Below are 26,362 nucleotides of genomic sequence, written 5' to 3' on the forward strand. Positions count from 1 at the left end.
TCTTCTCAGACTCACTCATTTCTACCTGATGCTATGTGATGTATGTGTCTGTATATGTTGATATGTATATGTATATGAGCGTTCATGTACATATAAGTGTATATGAGTGCATGGGCCATTCTTCATTTGTTTCCATTTTCTAGAGGAATTGATACACATCATAAGTATTCCTCCCATTAACTCACTTTATCCAACAATCTACATAATTACTGCGAAGTCATCAAGCACACATGACTCAGATGGACAGGCTTGCAATTATAATGGTTGTTTTAGGGGTAGTGAAGAGAGCACAATTATTTTGTGCATCATCCAAGAAATGGAAATTTCTGTATACTGTTAATGATGTAATAAATCAGCTAGATATTCAAACAGAGGTAGGAAAATTTAGAACACTAATTGTCATTGGCCGCTGTGCTCTGAAAGCCCTTCAGTTTTTGTCAGCTGCTGTTTCAGGGTTAAACACAATTTTAATTAACAAGAATAAATGAAAAATAATTGTCTCATCACATGAGCAACTAAAAATTTTCTTATGAATGAATTTTTTTTTTCTATTTTGCTTTGTCGCTGTCTCCTGCGTTAGCGAGGTAGCACAGGAAAACAGACGAAAGAATGGCCCAACCCACCCACATACACATGTATATACATACACGTCCACACACGCAAATACACATACCTATACATCTCAATGTACACATATATATATACAAACACAGACATATACATATATACACATGTACATAATTCATACTGTCTGCCTTTATTCATTCTCATCACCACCTCGCCACACTTGGAATAACAACCTCCTCCCTCCTCATGTGTGCGAGGTAGCGCTAGGAAAGACAACAAAGGCCCCATTCGTTCACACTCAGTCTCTAGCTGTCATGTAATAATGCACCAAAACCACAGCTCCCTTTCCACATCCAGGCCCCACACAACTTTCCATGGTTTACCCCAGACGCTTCACATGCCCTGGTTCAATCCACTGACAGCACGTTGATCCCGGTATACCACATCGTTCCAATTCAATCTATTCCTTGCACGCCTTTCACCCTCCTGCATGTTCAGGCCCCGATCACTCAAAATCTTTTTCACACCATCTTTCCACCTCCAATTTGGTCTCCCACTTCTCCTTGTTCCCTCCACCTCTGACACATATATCCTCTTGGTCAATCTTTCCTCACTCATTCTCTCCATGTGACCAAACCATTTCAAAACACCCTCTTCTGCTCTCTCAACCACACTTTTTATTTCCATACATCCCTCCTACCCTGACATTACTTACTCGATCAAACCACCTCACACCACATATTGTCCTCAAACATCTCATTTCCAGCACATCCACCCTCCTGCGCACAACTCTATCCATAGCCCAGGCCTTGCAGCCATACAACATTGTGGGGACCACTATTCCTTCAAACATACTCATTTTTGCTTTCCGAGATAATGTTCTCGACTTCCAAACATTCTTTAAGGCTCCCAGAACTTTTGCCCCCTCCCCCACCCTATGATTCACTTCCGCTTCCATGGTTCCATCCGCTGCCAAATCCACTCCCAGATATCTAAAACACTTTACTTCCTCCAGTTTTTCTCCATTCAAACTTACCTACAAATTGACTTGACCCTCAACCCTACTATACCTAATAACCTTGCTCTTATTCACATTTACTCTTAACTTTCTTCTTTCACACACTTTACCAAACTCAGTCACCAGCTTCTGCAGTTTCTCACATGAATCAGCCACCAGCGCTGTATCATCAGCGAACAGCAACTGACTCACTTCCCAAGCTCTCTCATCCACAACAAACTGCATACTTGCCCCTCTTTCCAAAACTCTCACATTCACCTCCCTAACAACCCCATCCATAAACAAATTAAACAACCATGGAGACATCACACACCCTACTGCAAACCTACATTCACTGAGAACCAATCACTTTCCTCTCTTCCTACACGTACACATGCCTTACATCCTCGATAAAAACTTTTCACTGCTTCTAACAACTTGCCTTCCACACCATATATCCTTAATACCTTCCACAGAGCATCTCTATCATATGCCTTCTCCAGTTCCATAAATGCTACATACAAATCCATTTGCTTTTCTAAGTATTTCTCACATACATTCTTCAAAGCAAACACCTGATCCACACATCCTCTACCACTTCTGAAACCACACTGCTCTTCCCCAATCTGATGCTCTGTACATGCCTTCACCCTCTCAATCAATACCCTCCCATATAATTTACCAGGAATACTCAACAAACTTATACCTCTGTAATTTGAGCACTCACTCTTATCCCTTTTGCCTTTGTACAATGGCACTATGCAAGCATTCTGCCAATCCTCAGGCACATCACCATGAATCATACATACATTAAATAACCTTACCAACCAGTCAACAATACAGTCACCCCCTTTTTTAATAAATTCCACTGCAATACCATCCAAACCTGCTGCCTTGCCGGCTTTCATCATCCGCAAAGCTTTTACTACCTCTTCCCTGTTTACCAAATCATTTTCCCTAACCCTCTCACTTTGCACACCACCTCGACCAAAACACCCTATATCTGCCACTCTATCATCAAACACATTCAACAAGCCTTCAAAATACTCACTCCATCTCCTTCTCACATCACCACTACTTGTTATCACCTCCCCATTAGGCCCCTTCACTGAAGTTCCCATTTGCTCCCTTGTCTTACGCACTTTATTTACCTCTTTCCAAAACATCTTTTAATTCTCCCTAAAATTCAATGATACTCTCTCACCCCAACTCTCATTTGCCCTCTTTTTCACCTCTTGCACCTTTCTCTTGACCTCCTGCCTCTTTCTTTTATACATCTCCCACTCATTTGCATTTTTTCCCTGCAAAAATCGTCGAAATGCCTCTCTCTTCTCTTTCACTAATAATATTACTTCTTCATCCCACCACTCACTACCCTTTCTAATCAACCCACCTCCCACGCTTCTCATGCCACATGCATCTTTTGCGCAAGCCATCACTGCTTCCCTAAATACAACCCATTCCTCCCCTACTCCCCTTACCTCCTTTGTTCTCACCTTTTTCCATTCTGTACTCAGTCCCTCCTGGTACTTCCTCACACGAGTCTCCTTCCCAAGCTCACTTACTCTCACCACTCTCTTCACCCCAACATTCTCTCTTCTTTTCTGAAAACCCCTACAAATCTTCACCTTCGCCTCCACAAGATAATGATCAGACTTCCCTCCAGTTGCACCTCTCAGCACATTAACATCCAAAAGTCTCTCTTTCGCACGCCTATCAATTAACACGTAATCCAATAACGCTCTCTGGCCATCTCTCCTACTTACATACATATACTTATGTATATCTCGCTTTTTAGACCAGGTATTCCCAATCACCAGTCCTTTTTCAGCACATAAATCTACAAGCTCTTCACCATTTCCATTTACAACACTGAACACCCCATGTATACCTATTATTCCCTCAACTTCCACATTACTCACCTTTGCATTCAAATCACCCATCACTATAACCCGGTCTTGTGCATCAAAACCACTAACACACTCATTCAGCTGCTCCCAAGACACTTGCCTCTCATGATCTTTCTTCTCATGCCCAGGTGCATATGCACCAATAATCACCCATCTCTCTCCATCAACTTTCAGTTTTACCCATATCAATCTAGAATTTACTTTCCTACACTCTATCACATACTCCCACAACTCCTGTTTCAGGAGTAGTGCTACTCCTTCCCTTGCTCTTGTCCTCTCACTAACCCCTGACTTTACTCCCAAAACATTCCCAAACCACTCTTCCCCTTTACCCTTGAGCTTCATTTCACTCAGAGCCTTTAAAACATCCAGGTTCCTTTCCTCAAACATACTACCTATCTCTCCTTTTTTCTCATCTTGGTTACATCCACACACATTTAGACACCCCAATCTGAGCCTTCGAGGAGGATGAGCACTCCCCGCGTGACTCCTTCTTCTGTTTCCCCTTTTAGAAAGTTAAATACAAGGAGGGGAGGGTTTTTGGCCCCCCGCTCCTGTCCCCTTTAGTCGCCTTCTACGACACGTGAGGAATGAATGAAATATAAGCAATAATACTATGGTACATTTTTTTTAAAGTAAGCTTTCCATACCGGAGTTAGCCTTTTATTTCAGGAGAGGCAATGGGAGCCTCCATTTTACAAACCTTTCATGATGATATATATAGGAGACTGAGGCATATGATATTTTTTCAGCAAAGTGGGAGAATGTTAGTGACATCTATGGATAAGTTGTTGGAACAAACTTAAGTTGGGGAATCAAATACCATTACACTGGCAACTGATGATTATAATAGTGAAGCATGCATTGCATGATTATAGCAGTTTGAGGGTTAATACTCTACATGTTCTTAGCTTAATCACTTCTAAACTAGAAATAAAGACAATAAACTGTTAGTAGCAAAATAAACTATGCTAAGTTTTGTAAAATAATGAAACATTTTCCATATGAGGAAAAAATCTTAAAGATTTATGAATATATCAGTCCTACAAATATCCTGTAGAGAAAATATAGATAAAAAGATATGTTTAAAGAGTCAATCAAGACTTCTTGATACATATGCTGATGCTAAATATGATTAGCTATTAACCAAGGATATGTTTGTAAAATGGTGATTAGAGGTAGTAAGCTACATATAAATACACAATATACATGGGAAATTTTCAAAGAAGCTAGAAGGCATAACAGTCCTGCCAATATCTTAGAGGCCTGGAATGTTAAGTGACAGGAAAAACAGCCTGAAAATAATACATGAAATGCAGATGAATTATTAGCGCACAGAAAAGAGCTGGAGTTCAATGACCGAATTAGGGTAAACAAGCCTGACAGAGTACTGGAACAAAACTTAATAAAGTGAAAAGCTCTGACATAAACTGCCTTGTGGAACTCATGACAGTATGAGAAAAGGAAATCATAGGAGGAGAATAACTTGCTCTTTCAATAAGAGACGGTCTTAAATTTCAGGTAAATTGAAGGCTAGCCAAATTAAACAACAAATTATGGGAAAGGAAGCCACAGAAAGAATTGCATAGTGGAGTTGATAACTTATAATCTTCCAAAGAATTCTCATGAATCAGAAAAAAATATGCAAAGATAACAATGAAAATATTGCAGATGGCAAAGGAAACAGTAAAATTGGAACTCCTCAGAGATGGTAAAGTTCAAAGTATGTGAGATTTCAATTATAAAGAGACAAACAGGGATAATCTAGATTCTTTGGAGACAGAAATTATGCAGACACAAGTTCTGAGAGTGTATACAAAAAATCTTCCTGCAACAGCATGACACTGGCCATGGTTGATGGAAATTGATAATATAGCATCATATATGATACACAAAGAGAAAAAATTGATCGTCTAATGCTTTAGTTTTAGCATGTGGTACATGAGGACATAAAAGGAAGAGATGACACCATACTTAAAGAAGATATACAGTCATGGGAACTACACAGACCTAAACAATTTCTAGAAGATATATCAAAAAATATAGTTCAGTATACATGATGTAAATCACTGTGTGGAGGGTTCTGTGAAATTTACAATGAAGTAGTAGGATGCAGATGCAGAAGGGATAAAAAAGAGAGATATGTTCAATGAATAATGTGAAACACCAAAAGAGCACAAGGATCTACTATGAAGAAGATATAGGTGGGATTTCAACTAGCCAGTATTCAAAAGGTATAACAGTGGTAAGTTTAAGGTTGTTTTGTATTTTCTGCACTTTACAAATAATGAGAAACCCGATAATTTAGATTATATGTCATTCTTTTCAAGCTATTTCAAATGCTTGCACAATAAGAGATGAACTGCTGGTACTTTTTAAATGAAGACTGTTCTTCAAACAGTGCCTTCCATCTTAGCATTAAGGGTTTGGAATATAATATATGTCCTTTGTGACTGTAAAACAGGAATAGTGATAGACATAGTTATGTACAAAGGCAGTAGTGTAGACATTTCTAAAAATGACCCACTTGGTGTGTCTGGGGATGTGAGAGAGCTCATGGATAAGTACACAGGAAAAAGCTGTATTCTATACAGTGATAACTGGCACACAAGCCCTGCCTTGTGCCAATACCTGCTGGACAATAATACCAGTGCTTGTGAGACAGGCAGGTAGAAAAGAAAATATATACTTAAATTCACCCAGAGAATCAGGTTTGATGAGGGTGGGGTGTTTAGGTAGAGGAACATGCTTGCTTTGTGCTGGCATGGCAAGTGCCACATCACAATGCTGATAACACTTCATCATAAAAAATTAAAGACAGTGGTAAAGTGAACCACAGAAATGGTAAGTAATATGCAGAAGCCAGATCCTGTGATAGATAATGTAAAAATATGCACTTGTAGATATGTCTGATAAAAAAAGATAGGACTACAGGACAGAAAGTGTGAGAAAGTCAATATAGTGGTATATGAAACTTTTCTAATGCTTTCTTTATGTCTTTTGCATATATACAATATGTGCATGGTGAAAACTGGGAGGAAAATGTAAGTATGAGAAATTCTGGAAAAGTGTTGCACACACTCCTGAGCACAAAGGCAAACACAGTGTGGGAAGTCCAGGCGAGTCCACTGGCAAGCACTTTCTTGAGCAACTGCCACCAGCAGTTAAAGAAGTCACTCAAAGGCATTGTGAGGTGTGTAAGTTGATTGTAAGGAGGGACAAAAATGCACTCTGGTGTCTATATGGTGCAAGGAGTGTGGTGTTGCTCTTTGCACAGGTGATTGCTTCAGGGACTACCACTCTGAAGCAATTCTGAAGTGTAGATATATGAGAAAATACGTGAGTGTGTGTAAATAGTAGCCATGGATAGCACATACGTGAAAACTGAATTTGTGTCATGAGGCTTGCTACCCTGCTGTACCTTCGCCTTCCCTCCACTACCTCTATATTGCATCATCAAGGGAACTATGTACTTACTTCAGCAATATACCATGACCATGTATGTTATCCCACTATTTTGAATATATCCTTTAATTTACATGAATTTGTTTTATTATATCTTGGGATATAGACTATTTGAAGACCAGTTTTTGGGTCCTAACTGTTAGTGATGTATGGCATGTCACCCATTGTTTAAGGGTCAAAGAAGTACAAAGAACAAGTAGAAAAGGTCCATAGAAGGGCCAAAAAGAAGGTGCCAGAATCAAGAGAGCAACATTATTTTGAGAGGTTAGAGGCCATATGTTTGTCCACCATGGAAGAGAAAAGGTGAGGAGACCTAATCCCTACCTTTAAGTTGTTAAACCAGTTTGATCATGTAAAAAGTAAACAGCTCCTTAAAAGATGAATAGATAGAAAAACCAAAGGCATCAACATGAAATTAAGCAAGAAAATTGTTTAAAAGAAATGTAAAGCAGTACTTTCACACCACAACAATGTATAAGGCAATGGATGAATGTAACAAACTGAGTAATGATATAGAGAACATGGATGGCATACAAAAGTTTAAAAAGTCGTATAATATTATGGTAAATTCAAGATGTAGGATCCCATGAGTGAAGAACTCCCTCCCTTAGCTGTAAAAAGAGGTAATCACAAACAAACACACTATTAAAAATGGGTACTGGGAAACTGCACTGAGCTAGAGAACAGTTTCTCTGATGAATGTGGTCTGTAACAAAGTAGAAAAGATAGTGAAAAAGCAAATGGATCACTACTCGCAAAGGAGAAACTATAACCGAGTCAAATTAAACATATAGGAAAAAAAAGGTCAAGTGTAACAAACCTCTAAAGCTTCAACAAGAGACTGACTTTTGTTTTAGACAATGGAGATAGACTGTTGATTTTGTTTCTGAACAGCCAGAAAGCATCTGACTCTGTACCACATGGGAGGTTGGTAAAGAAGCTGGATCTTCAAGCATGAATGAAGGGGAGAACCCTTTGATGGACAGAAAATTACTGTCATTTAGTGGAAGAGAACAAAGAAGATGTATCAGAAGAGCCTCCTTAAAATGGGTTGTGGTTACCAGTGCAATACCACAGGGTTCAGTCCTGTGACCACTTTTCTTGTGGAACTATGTTAATAACTTATGAGAAGGAATGGACTCTAACCTGTATAAGTTTGCAGATGATGCCAAGGTCATGAGGGAAGTAAAGAATGATGAGTGCATCTCCTCACAACAGGGATTGAACAAATTCCAAAGTTGGTATGATATATGGCAGATGATATTCAACCTATCTAAATGCAATGTAATAGGACTGGACACAGAGAAAGAAGGTCTTGATATGAAAATTATCTAACATGACATAGCTGTAGGAATCTTTGTGAGAGATTGATTTCTAAGTCCATACTGTACCTAACCTGTCACCAAATGAACAGCAAAGAAAACACAAAGTGTTTCCCAACAAACAGTAGACCTGCAAAAAAGATAAACTGTTTCTTGGCAATTATGAGAATCACATTTAAGTAAATGGACAAGGAAATACTAGGCAAACTCTTCAAAGTGTATACCAAGTCAAAACTAAAATATGCATCCCAAATTTGACTGCTGCACTTAAACAAGCACAAAAACCCACCAGAGAAAGTCTAGAGAAGGCAATAAACATGGTACAAGAATGAAAATAGCTGAGTTACTGTGAGAGGTTAGAAACCATAGTTTTGTTCACAATGTAAGAGAGAAAAGTGTGACTTCATCAAAACTCTCAAGATTCTGTACCAGTTTGATGATGTCAATTGGAACAGTTCTTCAAAAAAATGATGCAAAGACAGACCAACAAAAGGCCTAACATGGAATAAAAAAAGATGAGTTTCAAAAAAGATGTAAAGAAGTATCTTATAGTACAGCATAAATGGATAAATGTATCAGACTAAGAGATTAAACTGTGAATGCTGATAGCATATAAAAGTTTTAGTAGTTGTATATCAGTTGTATGATAATGCATATAAATAAATTTCTCAGTTATACATCCTGCATCATCAGTCCTGTGGTACAATCAGTAACAGGAAAATGAAAGACTCCTTTGGAGTGAGATATCCTTTGATGAGACAGTGCTCCTTTAATTCACTGACAATGATACAACTTCACTTAAGGTAACTTTTCACTTGTAACCACAAGTAGGTGCACACAAAGTTTGGTAACAACAATGATGTGTGTATGTGTTGAGAGAGAGAGAGAGAGAGAGAGAGAGAGAGAGAGAGAGAGAGAGAGAGAGAGAGAGAGAGAGAGAGAGAGAGAGAGAGAGAGAGAGAGAAGAGAGAGAGAGAGAGAGAGAGAGAGAGAGAGAGAGAGAGAGAGAGAGAGAGAGAGAGAGAGAGAGAGAGAGAGAGAGAGAGAGAGAGAGAGAGAGAGAGAGAGAGAGAGAGAGAGAGAGAGAGAGAGAGAGAGAGAGAGAGAGAGAGAGAGAGAGAGAGAGAGAGAGAGAGAGAGAGAGAGAGAGAGAGAGAGAGAGAGAGAGAGAGAGAGAGAGAGAGAGAGAGAGAGAGAGAGAGAGAGAGAGAGAGAGAGAGAGAGAGAGAGAGAGAGAGAGAGAGAGAGAGAGAGAGAGAGAGAGAGAGAGAGAGAGAGAGAGAGAGAGAGAGAGAGAGAGAGAGAGAGAGAGAGAGAGAGAGAGAGAGAGAGAGAGAGAGAGAGAGAGAGAGAGAGAGAGAGAGAGAGAGAGAGAGAGAGAGAGAGAGAGAGAGAATATGCATTACACATGACAGCTACAGACTAAGTGTGAATGAATGTGGTCTTTTTTTGTGTGGCACTACCTCGCTGAAGCAGGGGATAGCGATGTTTCCCTGTGGGGTAAGGTAGCATTGGGAATGGATGAGGGCAAGCAAGTATGAATATGTAATATGTACATGTGACATGTGAATATATGTATATGTCTGTGTATGTGTATGTATATGTATGTATATGTGTATATGTTATGTATTTTTTTATCATAGTTAATCGCCGTCTCCCATGTCAGCAAGGTAGTGTTTCAAACGTACACATATACAACGCATATGTGTATATGTTATGTATTTTTTATCATACTTAATCGCTGTCTCCCATGTCAGCGAGGTAGTGTTTCAATGTATACATACACAGACACATACACATATACACATGTACATATTCATACTTGCTGCCTTCATCCATTCCTATCGCCACCCTGCCACACACTAAATAGCATTACCCCCCTTTCTCTCCAGCAAAATAGCACCAGGAAAAAAAAAAGAAAAAAAGGCCAGATTCGTTCACCCTCAGTCTCTAGCTGTCATGTGTAATTCACCGAAACCACAGCTCCCTTTCCACATCCAGGCCCCACAGACCTTTACATGGTTTACCCCAGACACTTCACATGCCCTGGTTCAATCCATTGACAGCATGTCAACCCAGGTATACCACATTGTTCTAATTCACTCTATTCCTTGCATGCCTTTCACCCTCCTGTATGTTCCAGCCCTGATTGCTCAAATTTTTTTTCACTCCATCCTTACATCCTTGATAAAAAACTTTCCTGCTTCTAGCAACTTGCCCCCCAAAACCATATATTTCTTAAACCTTTACAAAACATCTCTGCAACCTTATCTATGCCTTCTCCAGATCCATGAATGCTACGTAAAAATTTCCATTTTTTTTTCTAAAGTATTTCTCACCCCCACATTCTTCAAAGAAAACCCCTTTACCCAATACACCCTTTCCCCATTTCTGAAACCACTCAAACTCTTCCCCAATTGATTTTGTACATGCCTTATCCTTTTCAATAAATTTAGCCTCCCTACAATTTCAAAGGATACTCAACACACTTATGGACTCTGTATTTGAACCACTCACCTTTATCCCCTTTGCCTTTGTAAATGGCACTATGCATGCATTCTGCCCAATCTCAGACCACTTCACCATGACCCCATACATACAGTGAATATCCTTAGTAACAAATTAAAAACACAGTCCCCCCCCTTTTTTAAAAAATTTTCTACTGCAATACCACCAAACCCACCGCCTTGCTGGATTTCATCTTCCACAAACCCTTTCACTACTATTCTCTGTTGACCAAACCATCCTTACCTGACCCTCTCACTTCACAATCCACCTTGCCCAAAAACACCCTTTTATCTGCCACTCTATCATCAAAGCATTCAACAATCCTTCAAAATACTCACTCCATATCCTACTAACTTCATCACTACCTGTTATTACTTCCCCACTTGCATCTGTCACATTTTTTTAATTCTCCCAAAATTAATAGATACTCTCTAACCCAACTCACATTTCCCCTCTTTTCAACCCTTGCACTTTTCTAGACCTCTGCCGCTTTCTTTTATCCCATCCCTCAGTCTTTTGCACTCCTTCCCTGAGAGCATCATCCAAACAGCTCTCTTTTCTTTTCACTAGCAACTTTATTTCCCTTTCTTTCCCCCATTCACTACCCTTTCTAATGTCCCCACCCCCACTTTTCTCATGCCATGTGTATCTTTTGAACAAGCCATCAATGCTTCCCTAAATACTCCCATTCCTCCCTATCCCTTCATGTCATTTGCTCTCACCTTTTCCCAAATTCTACACTCAATCTCTCCTGGTACTTCTACAAACAAGTCTCCCTTTCCAAGGTCACTTACTCTCACCACTTCTTTTTTGAAAATCTCTAAAAGATCTTTGTCTTCACCCCCCACAAGATAGTGATCAGACCCCCTCCAGTTTCCCCCTCTCAGCACATTAACACCCAAAAAGTCTCTTTTTTTCCCATGCTATCAATTAACTTTTAATCCAATAATCCCCTTTTTGCCCCTTTTTTTCCTCCCTCACATACATACACTTAGAAATATCTCTTTTTTTAAACCCAGGTATTCCCAATCGCCAGTCTTTTTTCAGACACAAGTCCACAAGTTTCCCAATTTCCTTTTCACAACACTGAATACCCCAAATGTACACCTTTTCACTGAATTGGTCTCGTGCATCAAAAATGCTGACACACTCACTCAGCTGTTCCTAAAACACTTGCCTTAGGGCCCAAAGGGCACATAAAACCCCCAAAAATTTCACCCATTTTCTCTCCACCCAAAATTTTTTTTTCAGTTTTACCCACATCAATCTAGAATTTACATTCTTACACTCTATCACATCCCACAACTCCTGCTTTCAGAAGTAGTGCTACTCCTTTTAGCTCTTGTCCTCTCACCCACCCTTGACTTTATCCCAAGACTTTTCAAGCCACTCTTTCCCTTACCCAAAGTTTTGTTTCACCTTCAGAACCAGACCATCGGGGTTTTTCTTTCCTCAAACATACTACCTATCTCTCCTTTCTTCTCATCTTGGTTACATCCACACACATTCAGGCACCCCAATATATATTATGTATAACAATTGTCCCAGGACTTCTAAGGGATCCTTTAACCCAAGGCTGCACAATGGGCCGTAGCAGGGAAAAAGGGCTTTTTTGAGGAGACTGTACTCCAATGATAAAAGCCTTGCATTAAGATGACCTTTCACTTATGGTGTAACCTCTTGCAAACATTCTGTTCCCGGTGAGCCATTTTTTCAATTCTGTAATGTAGTGTGGAAAGTTTGATGTTTCTACTGTGACATAGGGTGCTGTGATTTGATCATGAGGTTTTCTGCTTAAAAAGCTTCCCTTTTTGATTTAAGCCTGCATAAAGGAATGGGAGGTCTGTACAAAAGAGATTAATATATATATATTTATTTTTTATATATAATATAACTATATATATATATTTATTATATATATATAATATATATTATATATATTATTATATTTGTACTTTTTCATACTTGCTGCCTTCATCTATTCCCATTTTGCCACCCCACAACACACTTAATAGCAATCCTCCCAGCGAGGTAGTGCCCCGGAACAAAAAGAAAAGGACATATTCATTCACACTCAGTCTCTAGATTTTCATTGTGATGCACTGAAACCCCAGCTCCCTTTTCATGTCCCGGCCCCACAGATGTTTCCTTGGTTTACCCCAGATGCTTCACATGCCCTGGTTCAATCCATGACAACACGTCGACCCGCCCATACACATCGTTCCAATTCACCTATTCCCCCAGGCCCCTTTTACCCCCCTTTTATGTTCCGACCCCAATTGTCAAATCTTTTTCACTCTAAACCCTTTCCCCCTCCAAATTTTGGGCTTCCCCGTTCTTCCCTTTCCCTTCCCCCCTCAAAAACAGGTATCCTCTTTTGTCAATTTTTTCCTCACTCTTTTTCTCCATTTGTCCAAATTGTTTCAACACACCTCTTCTGCTCTCTCAACCAAAAAACTTTTTATTACCACACATCTCTCTTACCTTTCATTACTTACTCGATCGGGAATTTACTCACACCAATAAAGTCCTCAAACATTTTATTTCCAACACATCCACCCTCCTTCCCCACAACCCTAACAAAAGCCCCCGCCTCGAACCATTAAAAATTGTTGGAACCACTATTCCTTCAAACATACCCATTTTTGCTTTTAAAATAAGGGTTTTTGCCTTTCCCCACATTTTTTCAATGCTCACAGTACCTTCACCCCCTCCCCCACCCTGTGGGCTCACTTCTGCTTCCTGGTTCCATTGCTGCCAGTTTCCCCTTTCCCCGATATCTAAAACACTTCACTTTTCCCCCAGTTTTTCTCCATTCCAAAAAATTACCTCCCAATATTTATATATATATAAAATATATTTATATAAATTTTTTTTTTTCAAAAATATTCGCCATTTCCCGCGATTGCGAGGTAGCGTTAAAAACAGAGGACTGGGCCTTTGAGGGAAAATCCTCATTTTGGCCTTCTTCTCTGTTCCCTCTTTTGGAAAATTAAAAAACGAGAGGGGAGGATTTCAGCCCCCGCTCCCTTCCCCTTTTTGCCGCCTTCTACGAAACGCAGGGAAAAGTGAGAAGTATTCTTTCTCTCCTATCCCCCCGGGATATATATATATATATTTATATTATATATTATATATATATATTATATATATATACTATATATAATTTTTTTAAATATATATATATATGTGAAAAGTTTTTATCGAGGATGTAAGGCATGTGTACGTGTAGGAAGAGAGGAAAGCGTTTGGGTTTTCTCATTTAATGTAGGTTTGCGGCAGGGGTGTGTGATTTTCCCCAGGGTCTTTTAAATTTTGGGTTTTATGGATGGGGTTGTTAGGGAGGTGAACGCAAGATTTTTTGGGGAAAAGAGGGGCAAGTTTAAAGTCTGTTGGGGATGAGAGAGCTTGGGAAGTGAGTCAGGTTGTTCACTGATGATACAGGCTGGTGGCTGATTCATTTTGAGAAACTGCAAAAGGGCTGGTGATGATTTTTGGTTTAAAGTGTGAGAAAGAAGAAAGTTAAGAGTGAATGTGAATAAGAGAAAGGGTTTTAAAATTAGGTACATTTAGGGTTGAGGGTCAAGTCAATTGGGGGGTAAGTTTGAATGGAGAAAAACTGGAAAAAGTAAAGTGTTTTAGATATCTGGGAGGGATCTGGCATCGGATGGAACATGGAAGCGGAATTGTATCATAGTGAGGGGGAGGGGGCAAGGATTATGGTAGTTGTTAAGATATCCCACATTAAATCAAAAAAAAATATTTATAATACCCACCCACCCTCACATCCCATACCATAACAACCATAACCCCTAAAGTGACTCCAACTCTTTTCTCGTTTTTTTCCCCCCCCCCCCCCCCCTTTTCACTCACTATACTCCCTGTCTTCACATCTCCTTTTGCTCTACTACCCAAATTCCATGTAATGTTGCAACCCCAAAATTCACACAGTTCCCCCACATTCATGTTACTCAACCCTCCCCGCCAACTGCCACCCCAAGCTATGTCACCTACATCTCACATCTTATCCACCCATTCTGTACAAACTCTCCCACACTCATTTCCACTCCTCCCTTTATTGTGTCCTATACATTTACTGTCATCCTCGAGCCTCTAACCTTTCCCATATATATTCACTTGTGTCCCTCTACCCTTTCTCTCCCATCTTTTCCTCTTACTATTTTTTTCAATCTCTACATACAATTCCACTCCACCCACCATTCCCTGACATGACCAATCTCACTTCCACTATAACCCATAATACATTCATCTATCTGTCATTCATCTTCATATTCACATGTAAATAAATATAAGTAACTATAATGTACATTACCTGTATATAGTCCCTACTGTCTTATGATATCGTCCCTCCTCATATTCCACAAAACAAAACCCCCCCCACCCCCACCACCCAAACAATATATAGTATAGAACCCCCCAACACCCCATCCCAACACCCCCCTACCACACACACTCACACACACTACCCCCCACCCCAACCATAACAATTGTCATCCTACAATATATACTCATAAGATACCCACCAACATCCCAAGCTCAATCATTCATCTAATATGAACCTACTATCCTACTACACCATAATGTTCTCTTCTTCTCCTCATCTCCACAATACTTGCCCTGTGTGTCCCTTATACTCCTTCCGACTCATCATATGTCTCACACATGATCTCGCTTTCGTCTGCCTATTTCTACGTTGCCCAATTCTTAAGCTCCTTCATATGTCTAGTCTGTTCTCGTCTAGAGTACTTACAGATATCTCCATTACAAGATTAACCCCCCCCACTCTACATTCATCTTGTCATCTGTTATCAGTCTTCTAAGTGTGTCCAAATGATTGAAACATGTCTGACCATATGTGCCCGTACTTGATACTATATAGTGTGTTCTATCAGAGCATACCACTGTGAGTATGTGTGCCCAACTGTGCAACTGCTGTGGCTATAGTGTGTGTACCACAACACTCCACGTGAATAATCAGAGCAGGTGTGGCTTGCAGGAGAGTAGACTCAAATGTGTGTCTTGTTGAGTGCAAGGGGCTCTTTTCCCCCTGACATACAGAGAGCAAGTGAGGGTGTCAAATATGATGTAGTGGTACAGGAATACGAGTGAGAATTGTCGAGAAGATTGTAGCAGATAACTTGATCGCGACCACTGTCTCCCCGGGTGCTTGTGTGATGTGTGCTGTACTCTGTGTGTAACGGGTGGTGTTGGTATCAACCCCTATATAGTTGTCCTTGAGTGACGCGGTCTCATGTGTGCGCTATAAATCATACTCAGTGATAATAGTGTTTGTCGGCATCATATGCATATATAGAGCCCGCACGAGCCGAGCCCAGACGACGGGCCGAATAGGTAGATTGAAGGTCGCTAGGATCACGCATCCGTCATGACCACTAGTACCTGTATCTTCTATAAGACATCTTGCTCGTCCTTCAGTTGTAGGTATATGTGGTGGGAAATGTTGCCCTCTGGGTACATATATTTTTAGTCGCTAAACATGTGTGAGTACTCCATCCCTGCAACCTCCAGACCCTAACATGCCTCTAAAAGTACGCTGCGTGCAGACAGAGAAATATAAAAAAAAAAAAAAACCCGATTCATTATATTCGATTTTTTTTTATGGCCGCGTCTCCCCCGCCGCCTTTCTGTGCTCGGCTAGCCAGCAAGGATCACCTGACAGACCAGCTTCCCTCGTGCACACCACACTCTCCTCCCACCTACCACACACCCACCCTACTCTACCACACACATGTACCCGATCTGATCATATATACTGAACTTCCTACCAACAGAACGACAAAGATCCCACTATCTCCTAAGTGTAAACAATAAACTTGGCTCTCTGACCACCCATCGCGCTGTATACCAACTCGTAACCCCCCCCACCAACCCAGTTGTCTCCCACACATGCACCACGCTGCATCCTAACTACTCTCGCTCAAGTAGTGCCACTAACCTCCTGGCATCCGCAACCGTGTCACAATACCCCCCAGAGCCATTTAAACTCACTGTGAAGCCACGCAGATCATCTTCACTAACATTGTAATGAGACCTGATTAATCCTCATGTGCCTACCCTCCTCTACCCCTCATAGAAACAGAGACACACCGAGCTCACCTCACAAGGACCCACCACCCTACAGTATCTCCACACTCACAATTCCTTTGCATCTCATCTTCACCCTCTTCTTCCTAATCACTACTGATCAACATCAGCTAGGTAAGCATCACTACATATCTTCCATCAATCGTGTTCCACCAACCTCAAAGATATCTCACGATCACTACACACTATAATGCAAGTGCTATCACCCTACCAGAGTGTGATGTCCTGTACTCTCCTAGTCTGTCAAACTCTTGACCCTGCGTGACCAGAATAATCTCAAGTAGAGCCATACACATCTCTCAACTGTTAGAACTCTATTTTGACCCAAGTGAGATGTCACCACCCCTTCTGATTCACTGTCTCTGTGTGTACTCCGTCCTAAATCATGTGCTGTTGTCATGGTTCCACTCAGATTCCACGCGCTCCTATGTTCACTCTGTTTGCTCACTCTCTGTCCTTGACTCGTTAGTCTTACCTCTGCGATTGATTTGTTCTGTAGTATGCACTAGCTCCTTCCACCCTCTAATACCCATTTCTCTGTGTTGCTGCCCAATCTTGTGCAATATTCAATTCTCTCTCTGATTTCCAGCACATGTGTGATACTTCACTGCGCTAGTAACCAGACGTGAGATCAGATCTGTGAGACACATATCTGCACCGACGCTCAAGCGATGCGGACATGTATGTTTGAATTGTCAATGTGATTGCCTATAAAACTAATAGTTGTACTGCGTTCGCAGAAACTGCCGTTAGCTCCTATAGATTTAGAGTCGCTAGTGTCTACCATCGTCAGTCATATCAATGTCCACGCACGACCACGCATGAGTCGACCGTGTTCATCGATAACACAGATCACACAAATCACCACTCACATTCTTACACACTCCCACCGCGCCCCCCAAGCTAATCTGTACCGCCCTCCCACACCCCCCCACTCCTCCACCACACCACCCCTATGATCACAACTTCCGCTCCAGGGTTTCCCATCCGCTGCCAGATCCAAATCCCAGATATCTAAAACACTTCACTTCCTCCAGTTTTTCTCCATTTTAAACTCACCCCCCCACTTGATTGGGGCCCTCCCCTTCCCGTACCTAATAAAACCCTTTCTCTTATTCACCATTTACTCTTAACTTTCTTCTTTTACACACTTTACCAAACTCAGTCACCAGCTTCTGCAGTTTTTTTACATATATATAATATATATATATATATATATATATATATATATAATTTTTCCCTGGGGGTTTGGGGATTAAGAAAAACTTCCCCCGTACTCCCTTTTCGTGTCGGTAGAAGGCGAAATAAAAGGGGAGGGAGCGGGGGGGTGGATTAAAAACAAAAAAAATAAAAATCCTCCCCTCTCATTTTTTTTTTTTTAAATGAAGAACAAAGGGGGCCAGGTGAGGATATTCCAAAAAAGGCCCCAGTCCCCTGTTCTTAACGCTACCCCGCGAACACGGGAAGTGGCAAATAGTTTAAAAGAAAAAAAAAAAAAATTATACTATATATATATATATATATATATATCTATATATATATATATATCATTTATTCATTTTGCATTGTCGCTGTCTCCCGCGGGTTTGCGAGGTTTTGCGCAAGGAAACAGACGAAAGAAAAGGCCCCAACCCCCCCCAACACATGTATATACATACACGTCCACACACACAAATTTTACATACCTATACATCTCAATGTACACATATGTATACACACACAAACATATACATATATACACATGTACATAATTTATTGTTTTTCCTTTTAAATTTTTTTTCCCCTCGCCCCCTCCCCCACACATGGAAATACCCCCCCCCCTCCCCCCCCATGTGTGCGAAGGGGAGCGCTAGGAAAAGACAAAAAAAGGGGCCCCTTTTGTTCACACTCAGTCTCTAGCTGTCATGTAATAATGCACCGAAAAACCCCAGCCCCCCTTTCCCATCCAGGCCCCACAAAACTTTCCATGGTTTACCCCAGGGGGCTTCACATTTCCCTGGTTCAATCCATTTACAGCACGTCCACCCCGGTATTACCCCCATTGTTCCAATTCTATCTATTCCTTGCATTGCCTTTCACCCTCCTGATTTTCAGGCCCCAAACCCAAAATCTTTTTTACTCCATCTTTTCCCCCCCTTTTTTGGGCTCCCCCTTTTCTTCCCTTTCCCCCTCCGACAATATATCCTCTTTGTCAATCTTTCCTCACTTATTCTCACCGTCTCCTGCGTCAGCAGGGGATTGCCAGGAAAAATGATTTAAGAATGGCCCCTCCATTCATATACACATATTTACATAAACTTCCCAAAAATTCATATATAAATACATATACATATAACTAGACATACATATATTACATGTTAAAATTCATACTTCCTTGCCTTCATCCATCCTGGTGCTACCTGCCCCACAGGAAAAAAAGCATCGCCACCCCTACTTTAAACAAGGGTTTAGCACCAGGATAACAGACAAAAAAAGGCCCCATTCATTCACCTCAGTTTCTAGTTTTTTGTGTAAGCACAAAACCCCAAGCTCCCTTTCCAAAATCCAGGCCCTTTGACCTTTCCATAATTTACCCCAGGGGAAAATTCCCCAGGCCCCGGTTCAGTCAAATGATTAAAAAAATACTTTCCATGTATTCCTGTGCGTCATACAAGGAGACTAAAAAAAGGGGGGGGGAGTTGGGGGCTGGATTATCCTTTACCCTCCAGTTTTTTTAGTTATCCAAAAAAAGGAAAAAAGAGGGGGCCAAGTGAGGCTTTTTCCCCCTTGGGCTCAGTCCTCTGTTCTTAACGCCCCACCCGCTAAAGCGAGAAATGGGGAATATGGTGAAAAAAAGTGTATATTTTTTGTATGTTGTTTTATATATATATATATATATATATATTATATATATATTTTTATATATATATACTATATATATATATATTCACCGAAACCACAGCTCCCTTTCCACATCCAGGCCCCACAGACCTTTCATGGTTTACCCCAGACACTTCACATGCCCTGGTTCAATCCATTGACAGCATGTCAACCCAGGTATACCCACATTGTTCTAATTCACTCTATTCCTTGCATGCCTTTCACCCTCCTGTATGTTCAGCCCTGATTGCTCCAAATTTTTTTCACTCCATCCTTCCACCTCCAATTGGTTATGTAATGTTATTTTAGTGTGTTATTGCTCTCTTTTTTTTTTTTTTTTAAATTTTTTCCAAAAAAAAGGAACAGAGAATTGGGCCAGGTGAGGGTTATTCCCTCAAAGGCCCAGTCCTCTGTTCTTAACGCTACCTCGCTAATGCGGGAAATGGCGAATAGTTTGAAAAAAAAAAAGGATATATATATATATATATATTTTAATTATATATATATTTTTATATATATAATATATATATATATATATATATAATATATTATATATATATAATTTTTTTTTTCAAACTATTCCCCATTTCCCGCATTAGCGAGATTAGCTGTTTAAGACAGAGGGTCTGGGCCTTTTAGGGAATAACCTCACCTGGCCCAATTCTCTGTTCCTTCTTTTGGAAAAAAAAAAAAAAAAAGAATACTTCCCACTTTTTCCCCTGCGTGTCGTGAAGGCGACAAAAAGGGGAGGGAGCGGGGGGCTGGAAATCCCCCCTTTTCTTTTTTTTTTTTAATTTTTCCCAAAAAGAAGGAACAGAGGGGGGAAGTAAAGGATTTCCCCCCTTGGGCCCATTTTCCTCTGTTCTTAACGCAAACCTCCCCTAATGGGGGAAAAATGGCGAATAGTATGAAAAAAAAAGAAAGATATTTTTTATATATATATATTATATATTATATATATATATATATATATCTATATATATATTTATATATTCTTTATTATTCGCCATTTCCCGCATTGCGAGGTATGTATGTTTTAGACAATCACATGTTTCCCAAAATTTGGCGTCCAAAAGCTATGTATGTGTGTGTGTTTTTTGTGTGTGTTCCAGATTGCCACTTTTCAAGTAAACACCACCAGTGAGAAGAAAACCTAGGGTTTAAAGCTGTATCACTGTTAGTTGATGAAACAAAGTCCAGTCTCATTAGAGAACTTCTTGCCTCAAAGGAGTTCTTAAACCTGTCCTTACTACTGGGTGTAGCACGTTTTGGAGTTGCATGACCCCTGTATTTTTAAAAGGGGTTTCGGGTTAGGGAAATAAAGATAACAATGACAATAATAAAAAATTAATGGTTTATATATATATATTTATAATATTTTTATTATATATATATATATATATATATATATATTATATATTATATATATATATATTATTGTGGGGTGTTACCGGACTTGCATGTGGTCATGCAGCAAGTGAAAATTCCCCCTTTTGGGGCGGGGTTGTATCATTTGTCAGTGGACGAAAAAGAACACAATCTCGTTGAGGAACTTCTCTTTCCCAAAGAAGTCCACCATTTCCCTGCAAACTGGATGTAGCACAGCCGGGGAAGCTGCAGAACCCCTTTAAAAAGGGGGACCTTTGAGTTATATGGAATAATAGCAATAATAAAAATTACAAATACAAATTTAACGAAAATTTAATAATAAAAAATAATAATAATAATAATAAAAAATAATAATAATAATGATAATAAAAAAAAAATGGATAGAATTGTGCGCAGGAGGGTGGATGTGCGGAAATGAGATTTTTGGGAAAATTTGTGTGGTTTTGGGGGTTTGATCGAGTAAGTAATGTAAGGGAAAAGAGAGATTTTGTGGGAAAATAAAAAGAGCGTGGTTGAGAGAGCAGAAGGGGTGTTTTGAAATGGTTTGGGCACATGGAGAGAAGGGAGTGAGGAAAGTTTGACCAAGAGGTTATATGGTCGGAGGTGGAGGGAAGGGAGGAGAATTGGGAGACCAAATTGGAGGTGGAAAGATGGATTTAAAAAAAAGATTTTAGTGATCGGGGCATGAACTTGCAGGAGGGTGAAAGGGGGCAAGGAATAGAGTGAATTGGATCGATGGGGGTTATACCGGGTTACGTGCGGTAAAGTGGATTGAATCAGGGCATGTAAAGGGCGTCTGGGGTAAACCATGGAAAGTTGTGGGGGGCCCTGGATGTGGAAAGGGAGCTGTGGTTTCGGGCATTAAATTTCATGACAGCTAGAGACAGCTTGGGCCTTTGTTGTTTGTTTTTCCCAGCGCTACCTCGCACCTCGAGGGGGGAGGGGGATGGTATTTTCCCTGTGTGGCGAGGTGGCGATGGGAATAAATAAAGGCAGCAGTGTGAATTTTTTTTCACTCCATCCTTCCACCTCCAATTTGGTTATGTATATGTATGTTTATGTGTGAGTGTGGGCATATATATATATATATATATATATATATATATATATATATATATATATATATATATATATATATATATATATATATATATATATATATGTACATATGAGTGGATGGGCCATTTTTTGTCTGTTTACTGGCACTATCTCGCTGATGCAGGAAATGGCAATCAAGTATAATAAATAGATAAATAAGATAAATATAGAATTGAATATGACAGCATTTTTACAGTTATTAATCTTCTTTCTTATGTTCTCTAATTTTCTCAATATCATTCTACCATTAGGTGGGTGCTCAAGCACCATTTGTCCAAAGTTATCCATCTTATCATAATCAAGTTTTTGCCTTCACAGAGGCATCAGCAGGAATCTACAAAAAAGAGAGGAAAAAACTGCATCACAAAACCTGGATATGTAAAATGCAAACACATTATAAAAATACAATTGGAAAAACACGGTACATAGGACATGAAAGTAAGGGAAAACACTAAAAGCGAAACAAATGAATGATATTATGAAGGGCAAAATATGGAAACAGAAATACAGTATATAAAAAACTTACAGTTGAGGAAACACAGAAGAACAATATCAAATGAGGTAGGAATGTAGAAATTCTGTCACATTTTTGAATACACTAAGTTGGGCCAAGCAAGAACATTATTGTCCGAATGTGGGGTTGAGGTCAGGTTTAGCTCATCTGATTCTCTCTGACTTTCATAACTCAGGACTGGTTGGTCAGACCTAATTTCTTCCTGTCCAGAGATGGCAGACTCGGTAGCTTGTGGTGGGTCACTGAAGTGTCCCATCTGTCCTAATATGGCTTTAGGTCTATGTCCTATTGGCAGCCATCAAAAAGCTGTATGGCGGTGGTCATGTATGTCTGGATGTTGATGACAGGTGCTCTTTCTCTAATGCGAATGGCTTCTATTGTCTGCAGTCTCCTCTGATCACTGTAACTAGTAATGATTTTGGTGTTATTCACTATCTCCCTCAGTGGTCTTGTTCCATGCTTTTGTTCATGATGTTGTTTGATTCCACCTTTTTGTAAGAGGAGCGAGAGGCAGTGGCTCAGGGTGCAGGTAGTATGTCCAATGGAGTTTATGTGGAGAGGCTGACAGTCCACGATATTGCATCAATACCCATATACCACATTGGTACGATTCAAACTTCCAGAGTGACCCACCATATTGTTGTTCATTATGAGCAAAAATGTTTTTGATTTACTGTAGTGCATCATCAAACTGATATCCTTGTCCTCATCAACTGCTTCGCTGTTTTTGGCCACAATATCTCACACGACCTTCTCATCCTTTTGATGTCGTAAATGTGTTCCTGTTATGATGAGGTTATCTGTTTGCCACGAGATGTTGCTCTAGCATGTTGCTCACATTGGTATCAAACTCAGTATTTGAATATCCATGGTTGATTAACATTTACTGGACATGACTGCTCTCCTCACACATGCATGAATAACAATCCTCTTGTAATTCTGAGTGCATTCTCTTATTCCATTCATACACTTACCTTGGTTGGTGGGCTTTCTGTATATGTCGGTGAGGAAATATCCTGTTGTGGCACTAACCATTACATCCAAGAAAGGAATCTTACATCCTTTCTTAAATGTAATGGTTAGTGCCACAACAGGCTATTTCATCGCCGATGTTTACAGAAAGCCCATCAACCAAGGTAAATGTATGAAGAGAATAAGCAAATGCACTCAGAATTACAAGAGGAGTGTTATTCATGCATATGGGAGGAAAGTTATCAAAGTGTGCTCAACCTGAAAAATTGTACACCAAGAACTTTGATGTGTCTTGCAAGTGTTAATTAATCATGGATATTCAAATACTCAATTTGATACCACTGTGAACAACATGCTAGAGCAACATCTTGTGGCAAACAGACAACTTTAACGTGACAGCATTTAAGTTTATTACAGGAACACAATTACAAAAAACATATAGATAAGATGAGAAGGTTGTGCGAGATATTGCAGCCAGACACGGCAAAGTGATTGATAATGACATGGATATCAGTCTGATAATATACTACAACAACCCAAAAACATGTTTGCTCATAATGAACAACAATATATGGCAGGTCGCCCTGGAAGTCTGAATTGTACCAATGTGGTATATTAGTACCGATGCTATATTGGGGACTGTCAGTCCCACCACATAAACTACATTGGACATATAACATCTTGCTCCACTTACAAGAAGGTGGAATCAAAAATCATGAACAAAGGCATGGAACAAGACTAACAAGGGAGATTATAGTGAATAACACCAAAATCATTACTAGTTGCAGTGATCAGAGGAGACTACAGATATCAGAGGCCATTCACATTAGAGAGAAAGCACCTGTCATCAACATCCAGACAAACATGATCACCACTATACAGCTTTTTGATGGTCCACCAATAAGATATAAACCTAATGCCATCTTAGCACAGATAGGACATGTCATTTACCCGCCACAAGCTACCATGTTGTGCCACCTCTTGACAAGAGGGAAACAGGCACAACCAACCCAGTCCAGGGTTATAAAGGTGAGAGAGAATCAGATGAGCCCAACCAAACCTCAACACCACATCTGGACAATAATAGTCTTACTCAGCCCAACTTAGTGTACTTAGTGATGGTCTTTCTATATTCCTACCTTGTCTAATATTGTTCTTCTGTGTTTCCTCAAGTGAAAGTTTTATATATTTCTGTTTCCATCTTTTGCCCTTCATGATATTGTTAATTCATTTTGCTATCAGTGCTTTCCCTAAATTTTATGTGCTATGTACTATGCTTTGTCTGAGTGTGTTTTATATATTTTGTTTGCATTCTACATACCATATCCATGTTTCGTGATGCTGTATTTTTTTTTAGAGATTCCTGATGATGCCTCTGTGAAAGTGAAATCTGGATCAAAATAAAATGGATAACATTGAACAACTGGTGTTTGAGCAACCTCCTAATGATTGAATAATATTGAAAATTCAGAGAATATAAGAAGATAAATAATTGTAAACATACTGTCATATTCAATTCTATGTGCATTAGAGAAAACTTGCTCCTAACTTGCACTAATATATCTATTTTATTCATTTATTCTGCTTTGTCACTGTCTCCCGTGTTAGCGAGGCAGCACAAGGAAATAGATGAAAGAAATGGCCCAACCCACCCACATACACATGTATATACATACACGTCCACACTCGCAAATATACATATCTATACATCTCAACGTATCCATATATATACACACACAGACATATAATATATACATATGTACATAATTCATACTGTCTGCCTTTATTCATTCCCATCGCCACCCCCGCCACACATGAAATAACAACCCCCTCCCCGCACATGTGCGTGAGGTAAAGCTAGGAAAAGACAACAAAGGCCACATTTGTTCACACTCAATCTCTAGCTGTCATGTGTAATGCACCGAAACCACAGCTCCCTTTCCACATCTAGGCCCCACAAAACTTTCCATGGTTTACTCCAGATGCTTCACATGCCCTGGTTCAATCCACCGACAGCACATAGACCCCGGTACATCACATTGTTCCAATTCACTCTATTCCTTGCATGCCTTTCACCCTCCTGTATGTTCAGGCTTTGAGCGCTCAAAATCTTTTTCACTCTATCCTTCCACCTCCAATTTGGGCACCAGCCTCTCCTTGTTCCCTCCACCTCTGACACATATACTGTCTCTGTCAATCTTTCCTCACTCATTCTCTCCACATGTCCAAACCACTTCAACATACCCCCTTCTGCTCTCTCAACCACACTCTTCTATTTCCTCACATCTGTCTTACCCTTTCATTACTTACTTGATCAAAGCACCTCACACCATATACTGTCCTCAAACATCCCATTTCCAACACATCCACCCACCTCCGTACAACCCTATCTATAGCTCATGCTTCGCAACCATATAACATTGTTGGAACTACTACTCCTTCAAACATACCCATTTTTGCTGAGATAATGTTCTCGCCTTCAATACATTCTTCATTGTTCCCACAACCTTCACCCCCTCCCCCGCCCTGTAACTCACTTCCGCTTCCATGGTTCCATTCACTGCTAAGTCCACTCTCATATATCAAACACTTCACTTCCTCCAATTTTTCTCCATTCACACTTATATCCCAATTA

At 40.0% G+C, this 26,362-nt stretch overlaps 1 protein-coding gene across 3 annotated transcripts in view; it reads right to left on the reverse strand.

Annotated features, from left to right (window-relative positions):
* Positions 1–26,362, reverse strand: part of LOC139761989 (uncharacterized) — a 209,179-nt gene that overhangs the window by 12,760 nt on the left and 170,057 nt on the right. The window lies entirely within an intron of this gene.

Source organism: Panulirus ornatus, chromosome 42, assembly GCF_036320965.1.
Source record: "Panulirus ornatus isolate Po-2019 chromosome 42, ASM3632096v1, whole genome shotgun sequence".
Taxonomy (NCBI): Eukaryota; Metazoa; Arthropoda; class Malacostraca; order Decapoda; family Palinuridae; genus Panulirus; species Panulirus ornatus.